This window comes from Mesoplodon mirus, assembly GCF_964341445.2.
Source record: "Mesoplodon mirus genome assembly, chromosome: 1".
In the NCBI taxonomy this organism is placed as follows: domain Eukaryota; kingdom Metazoa; phylum Chordata; class Mammalia; order Artiodactyla; family Ziphiidae; genus Mesoplodon; species Mesoplodon mirus.
The window spans coordinates 90,750,425-90,757,229 of record NC_138976.1 but is presented as its reverse complement, the minus strand read 5'-3'; the positions used below and the strand labels follow the sequence as shown (position 1 = coordinate 90,757,229).

Below are 6,805 nucleotides of genomic sequence, written 5' to 3'. Positions count from 1 at the left end.
GGGGCCCGTGGCCCTATGTCTTCTGGCTGCGACGCCGGTCCTGCGCATGCTGTGGGGCCGCAACCGCCGGGCAGTGGGCGCCCGAGGGGCCGGGAGGCGAGCCGGGGCCGCCAGGCGGGTGTGGGCATCGTGTCCGCAGCCAGCGTCCCCGAGGCCGCGCTCGGGCCATGATCACTTGGTGAAGCTGCGCCGGGACAGCGTGGCCGATATCTTTCCGCGCTCTGAGGACCTGTGCGCGCTGCAGGACTCGGTGCCTCTGCCCTCCGTGCACGCTTCCCTACAGGAGGGCCTGCTGGACTTAAGGCCGACCGCCTCCGCAGGGTGCACTGGGCGCCGCTCCTGAGCACCCGCTGCCCCTGATCTGTATCCAGAGCTTCTTCCAGCCACGGCTTGTCGAGACAGGTTTGTACTTCCCGCTTCCAGGACCCCTCGTGTGGGCGCTGAGAAGCGGGGTTTTAAATGGTGCAAGGTGGAGGGTGGGCACTAGAACCAGTGCCCAGTGACCGGGTGTGCGTGCACTAGACGGGGTGTGCGGCCTAGGACTCCTGCCAGCTCGGTGACCCCAGCCGAGTGCCTTAAGGCTTCAGGGTCTCAGTGTTCTCATCTGTAGTGTGGGCTTAACAGGACCCAGTCTCTGTGGCGGTTACAAGGATGCACTGTGTTAATGCTTCTAGACTCTACAAAGTAGAACACTTAGCACAGTTTGGAGCATCGTTAATTGTTGCACAGATGTTACCTGGTCTGTTGAATGACTTTGCCTGGTACACACCAAAGCGATTAGGAAATGGATATATCCCAGCTTGATTTCCTTTCCATTAAAACAGGGCTCGGGAAAAAAAAAATCTGTTTTTCAGTAGTCGTATCATATAGTGGAAAGAGCACTGGTGTGAAGGCAGCCTAGGGTTTGAATTCCAGGGCTTATGCTCTCTGTGGCCTGGGCAGGTTTCTTTTGCACTACAATCCCCACACTTGTAAAATGACATTAATAACCACTCTTTCTGTGGGTTCTTAGAATTAATTAAGCAGGTTATGTGTGTAAAGTAGCCTGGCACTTGAATGAGTTGTCAGAACCAAGGGCTGCTGGAGACGATGCTTCCGCCCTAGGTAATCTCCCCTTCTACTGGGCGGCAGGTAGACACAAGCACAGTAATCAGTGCTCTGGAAGAAGTGAGTTCTGGTGCTACAGAGCACAGAATCTTTTTTTAAATTTAATTATTATTTTATATTGGAGGTTAGTTGATGTACAATGTGTTAGTTTCAGGTGTACAGCAAAGTGGTTTAGTTGTTCATATATCCATTCCTTTTCAGATTCTTTTCCCGTACAGTTTGTTCCAGGCTATGGAGTAGAGTTCCCTGTGCTGTGCAGTAGGTCCTTGTGGATTATCTGTTTTATACAGAGTCGTGTGTCTATGTTAATCCCAAACTCCTAATGTATCCCTTCCCCCGATCTTTCCCCTTTGCAGAGCACAGAATCTTGGAAGGGAAAGTTCAGGGTAGGATTTTTGGAGGAGGTGCCATCCTTTCTAAGGATATGTAGAAGCTCCTGGGGTGGCAGGAGAGAGCAGTGTGTGTTGAAGTTTGAGAAATATAAGAAAATATGGCAAAACTAATGTACAGGAGTGGAACTCAGGGTTTGGGAAAGAAATGAGAGTTGATACTGGAAACTTAGTGGGGCCCAAGAGAAGGGGGCCTTGTTTGTCCTGTCAGAAGTTTGCATGTTTATCCTGAAGGCTGTGGGAAACACCAAAGAACAGTGAGATGAACTTGTGGTTTAGAGGCTCACTCGGACCTCCATGTGGGAGGCAGTTGATTGGGTGCAGGGTGAATTGTAATCTGAGGGTCCCACTGAAGTTATGAAAGGTGGGACTGGGTTTTGCAGATCTGAGAGAGAATGGGTAGGGCCTGGTGACCAGTTAGAAAAGGGAGGGCAGCAAGCGTGGGTGACAGTTTACAGCTGCATCTTTTTGAGAGATACAGAGCACAGTAGGAAGGGATTGGGGGTGGGGAGAGGATCTTACTTCATCTTCAGTGCTTTAGAGGGCCCTGGTAGACGGGTCTGGACCCAAGGTACAGATCTGGGCTTTTTGGGAGGACAGGTGTTTGAAGGCATGGGAGAGACTTAGGTTATCCACAAGAAGATCCAAAGAATCATAGGTCTGAGAGATTTTTAAGTGGGTATATTTGAGGATGTTTATAAGCTGTGAGAAAGTAGCCAGCAGAGGAAGGGTGTAAAGATCTAGGACAGGAAATGATTGTTCATTTGATTTTGAAAAGCTGAATGCTTATCGTGTGCCTGGCCCTTTTCTAGGATCTGGGGTTCACACCATCTGTTATCTCTTCTGCAAGGATAGTTCAACTCATCCCCTGGTGAAGAGAAGTCAGATTATTCTTTGCATCCCATTCAGGTATAAGAACTGTTCTGTACCTCTGAAGGGACTTTACTTAACCAGAGTGATAAGTTAGAAATCAAAAGAAATTAGAGCTGGAAGGGACCTTAAAGGCCACTGTACTTAATTTTGCCTGATATTTGACATTGAATGTAAGAAAAATTTATTGTAGAGCCCATTCTCTTCAGAGTTCCTTCACTGAACTTTCTTTATGTCTTGCATCCAGTGGGTCTATCTTGTAAATTTTGGCCTCCTCCTAAATTTGCTTCTTCATCCATATTACATTTTGCCCAGACTATGGCAGAAACTCCTGGGTGGTTTCACGGCCCCTGGGTTCAGTTCCTCTAAGTTCATCTGCCTACTCGGGGTAAGTGATCTTCTAACAGAAAAAGATGTGCTTAAAATAATGCTGCTAATGGCTTGCCCACACAGAGTTAGTGCATAGTAGCCGCCCAGCGTGTGCTCTGCACGGAGGCGTGTCGTATGAACTGTGCTCGGACAAGCCTTATAGGGCTCTTTGCCCTGAGGAAGGGGAGCTTTTTGTGATCACTCCCTTTATCTAGTCGGTCCTTCAGCAGTGGGGCGCCTTTTTCTAATCAGCAGAGGCATCCTTACTCAGCTAGTGGTAGCCCCAGGTCTCACCACCTGTGGGATACAAGCCATGCTCTCTCCCAGGCTTGCTTGGACCAACGTCTCTATTTTCATTTCTGTCTCTTCTCACACTTGGACCCCTGGCCTTTAGTCATCCCCACCTGCAGCATTTACAGTGCCCAGCAGGAGTCAGGCTTGAGTGTCTTTTCACACATGTTCCCTCTGCAGCTAATGCACCTCCTACTCCAACTCTGCATAGCCTCATCTTTCCAGACTGTACTTCAGGGTTATCATGAAGCTGTCACTTAGATATAACTTTTTGCCTCCATAGGAACCTCTGTGCATAAAGGTTACGTTTATTTATCTCATGTGATTGAAATTTTGAGTTTATACATCTTCCTCCTTAATGAAGGCTTTAAGGGCAGGAGTCGTTTCTAATCCTTAGCCCAGAGCAGATGCTTTTGTTTTTATTTAGATACTTTTTAATGATGATAAAATGTTTGGTTTTAATCACTCATTTTACAATAATTTTGCTTTAGGTTGTGACAGAAAAAGAGTTTACAGAAGTCGTGTTCCTGCGATAAGAAATAAAGATGTGACCTTTCAGTTGTGTAAAGCTCATAAATGCTGTGTAAGTGCGTCGGGTGCGCTAAGGAACATGGAGCTAAGTGGGCTAGTTGTGTGAGAGAGAGACTTAACTATGTTAACAAACGTGAGCCTTCATTGTGTCCTGCCAACATTTGATAGTTGCCTTTGGGGCTAACTAAACCAGTAAAAGTTTAAACTGTTCCTCCCCATTAAAGGGATTGAATAATTGGCTTCTTTGGTGCACCTGTGTCTTGTGAATTGTCCAGTTGGGGATGAAGGTTTAGAAAGTGGGTTTCAGTCTTGTTTAAGTCTCTTCCCATCAGACTGGTCTCATGATTTCCTACACACCATGTCTGTCTACCTTTTCCTGTCTACCTTTTGTTGGTAGTGTTCAGGCCTGGATTGTCTCCTGTACCTGCTCAAACCTTGGTCCATTCTCATTTGTACCATGGAAGTTTGTCATGCTGGATACTGTCAGAATTAATCTTACTTAAGTTTGTGTTAAGCCACAAACTACCTGTTTTGTATATTTTCTGTTTTCTCTGTTTGTTTATATTTTTATGGTTTCTCTTCAAGAAATATTATGGGAAGGGAAATAGCAAGATGAAGAGCAAAAAAGTCATCATTCTCTTTCAATTGTTAGAACATCTATGTGCAATCATAATTATGATGCACTGTGGTATGTGTTAAAATAAGAAATATATGTAACGTCCCGTAGGAGCAGCAAACTCAGTGGTGTTGGTGAGGGTGTGTCATGGAAGTAATCACAAAGCAGGTGACTCTTGATTAGGGTCCTGAAAGATTAGTGTGCCTTCCCGGTGTCCAGTAGTGGTCTGGAGGGGTCAGGAAGCCTGCCTTTCAATCTGAGGGAACAGAGAGTTTGAGGTCCTCTCTCTTCTATTGCTCTAGTATAGTATACTGCATAGCAGCTAATAAAATACTGGGTTTATAGTTGACATTTAAATCGCTGATTGATCATCAAGATTGGCATGTATCATTGGAAATGAAAATCGGAGGAGTCTTATGCTTTTTAGGTTTTTCTTTTTTTTCCCTTTGTCTCAAAAGTATGTAGTACTTTACTGAGTGGTTGGGAATAAAGTTTGCAGTATTCAGTGTATTCAGTTTTAGTACCTAAATAGAATTAAACTGTTGCTGTAAACTGGAATAACACTTTGTTACTGACGAGTTTTAGGATGCATCAGTTCATCAATTACCTGTTTGGGAAGATTGTAGTTAATGATTTTAAGAATGTGGCTATAAACCTCCAGTTGACTCAAGAAAAGCAAATAAGTCAAGATTGACAAATGTATAGGCTCTTCATCTTATTGTGTGTGTGTGTGTGTGTGTGTGTGTTTTCCTTTTAGTTACTTGTCAAGGTATAAAGAACTCTATCACTGTTAAGACAGTAAACTTCACAGGGTATAATCTGACATGGCAGGGAACAGATCACATGGTCAAGATCTTAAAGGTGATTTGATGTTTAAACTTTCATGAAAACATATGTGATTGAAGCACATTAACATATTGATACAGATGGCAGTTAATTTTTGTCTTTTCATACATGTGAGTGCAGCTTTTGTTTTGTAGAAAGAATATGACCAAACAGTGATGTGAATTGCTGTTGCCTAAACTATAGTGTTGAATCCCCAATGTTTGCACTTGAGTTTAACAACTCTGTGGTTTCCTGTCTTCTTCCTGAGACACTTGATCTCAGGTCCATCCTCGTTACACAGAGTAGTAAATTAGAGAACAACTAATATCACCATTTAAAGAAGTGAGACTGAAATCTCAACCATCCTGAACATAGGAACTGAAGGGGGCTCTCAGCCGTTCAGAGAGTTATTACCAAGCCAGTCGGCTTAATGCTGTTCAGTTTTCTCCATAGCAGAGCCTTCCAGGTCCTTCTTTTGAGCTTATTTATTTTTATACACAATTCTGTATGGATACTGTACATAATACTAAATAGTTGTATTAACTGGGTTTAACTGGTGATGTATTTACATGAAGATCTAACTTCGTTTTGTTGATATCTTTTTAGGGGCTTTCCATTCATCAAAGCTTGTGATGTATGTAATCAGTTGCTGGTGTGTAGCTATCACATTTATGATATATAGGGCTTGAATTGGGAAAGGTGGATGGTCATTCTTCTTGCTCTTTAAACTGACAGAGCCTTACATGAAGCATTTCCCTCTCTGAAATAAATCCGTGTAAAACATGTTTGGTCGCTCTCCCAATGCAACTGTGTAGTTGTGTGGATTTGGTGCACAACTGGCAGCCTTGTGGTTACGTCTGTAAACAAGGAAGCCTGTTTTCCAGTCCACAAATCAGCTGTTACCCAGTGAAACGAACTTGACTGCCATTTCTGACCCCTCACATGGAGCTGTCATACTCAAGAATGTTCACATGTTTTCAAGAAACGTTGTTTGCGGGATATATGTACAAATTCCTGATCTGAAAGCCAATATAAAGCAACATCTCCCAAACCTCTGCTCTCTCACCAAGGCCACACACATTCCCTCGCTTATGGCCTCATGGCAAGCTAATACTGTCAGTATCAGATTCTCCTTCCCAGTGGTCTTGGGAGACTGCATAGTTGCTCTGTGAATGGCACCACTGCTGAGGTTGAGAGAAGAGCATCTTGGGTGTCAGTCCTGGCCTTGCGTTCCCGGAGAGAGGGGTGTGCACCTCGTTCTCCTGTTAGGGTTTTCCTATGCTGCAGGGTTTGCTGCTTGTTGTCAAAATGATGTCCTAGTGAATTGTTTTCTGTGTGGTTATATAATCCCAGCACACTTCTTTATGATCTGTAGACTTTTATGGGGTTGTGGCCAGGTCAGTTTTTAAATGTTTGGAAATGTCCTATTGAACAACATTGCAGTGGCAGTAAAGCTTGATGGGAGAATTGTATTACTGTTGCCCTAGTTTTGGCTTAAGGGTGGTGAGAAGATGAAATTTTTGATGGGTCAGTTTTAGTTGTGTATGTGTATGTGATTTATTTTTTAAAATTCTAATGTCTATTATTCACAGCTTAGATATGTTGACTTTCTGATTATTCATCAGTCCCTTTACTGATGTATTTTCCTCTGAAAAACTACATTTTCTTCCAGACTGGTTTTTTTTTGCCTTTTTTTATTATTTAATTTAATTTAATTTAATTTATTTTTTTGATTAGTTTCTGCTTTATAACAAAGTGAATCAGTCATACATATACATCTGTTCCCCCATCCCTTCCCTCTTGCGTC

General features: G+C 43.6%; 1 long non-coding RNA gene across 1 annotated transcript; it reads left to right on the top strand.

Annotated features, from left to right (window-relative positions):
• The first annotated feature begins 327 nt into the window (after nucleotides 1-327).
• LOC309802735 lies at nucleotides 328-5,151 on the top strand. The gene is made up of 3 exons (XR_014293863.1): nucleotides 328-402; nucleotides 3,518-3,609; nucleotides 4,931-5,151. It is a non-coding gene; the product is annotated as an uncharacterized lncRNA (long non-coding RNA).
• The last annotated feature ends 1,654 nt before the right edge of the window (nucleotides 5,152-6,805 follow it).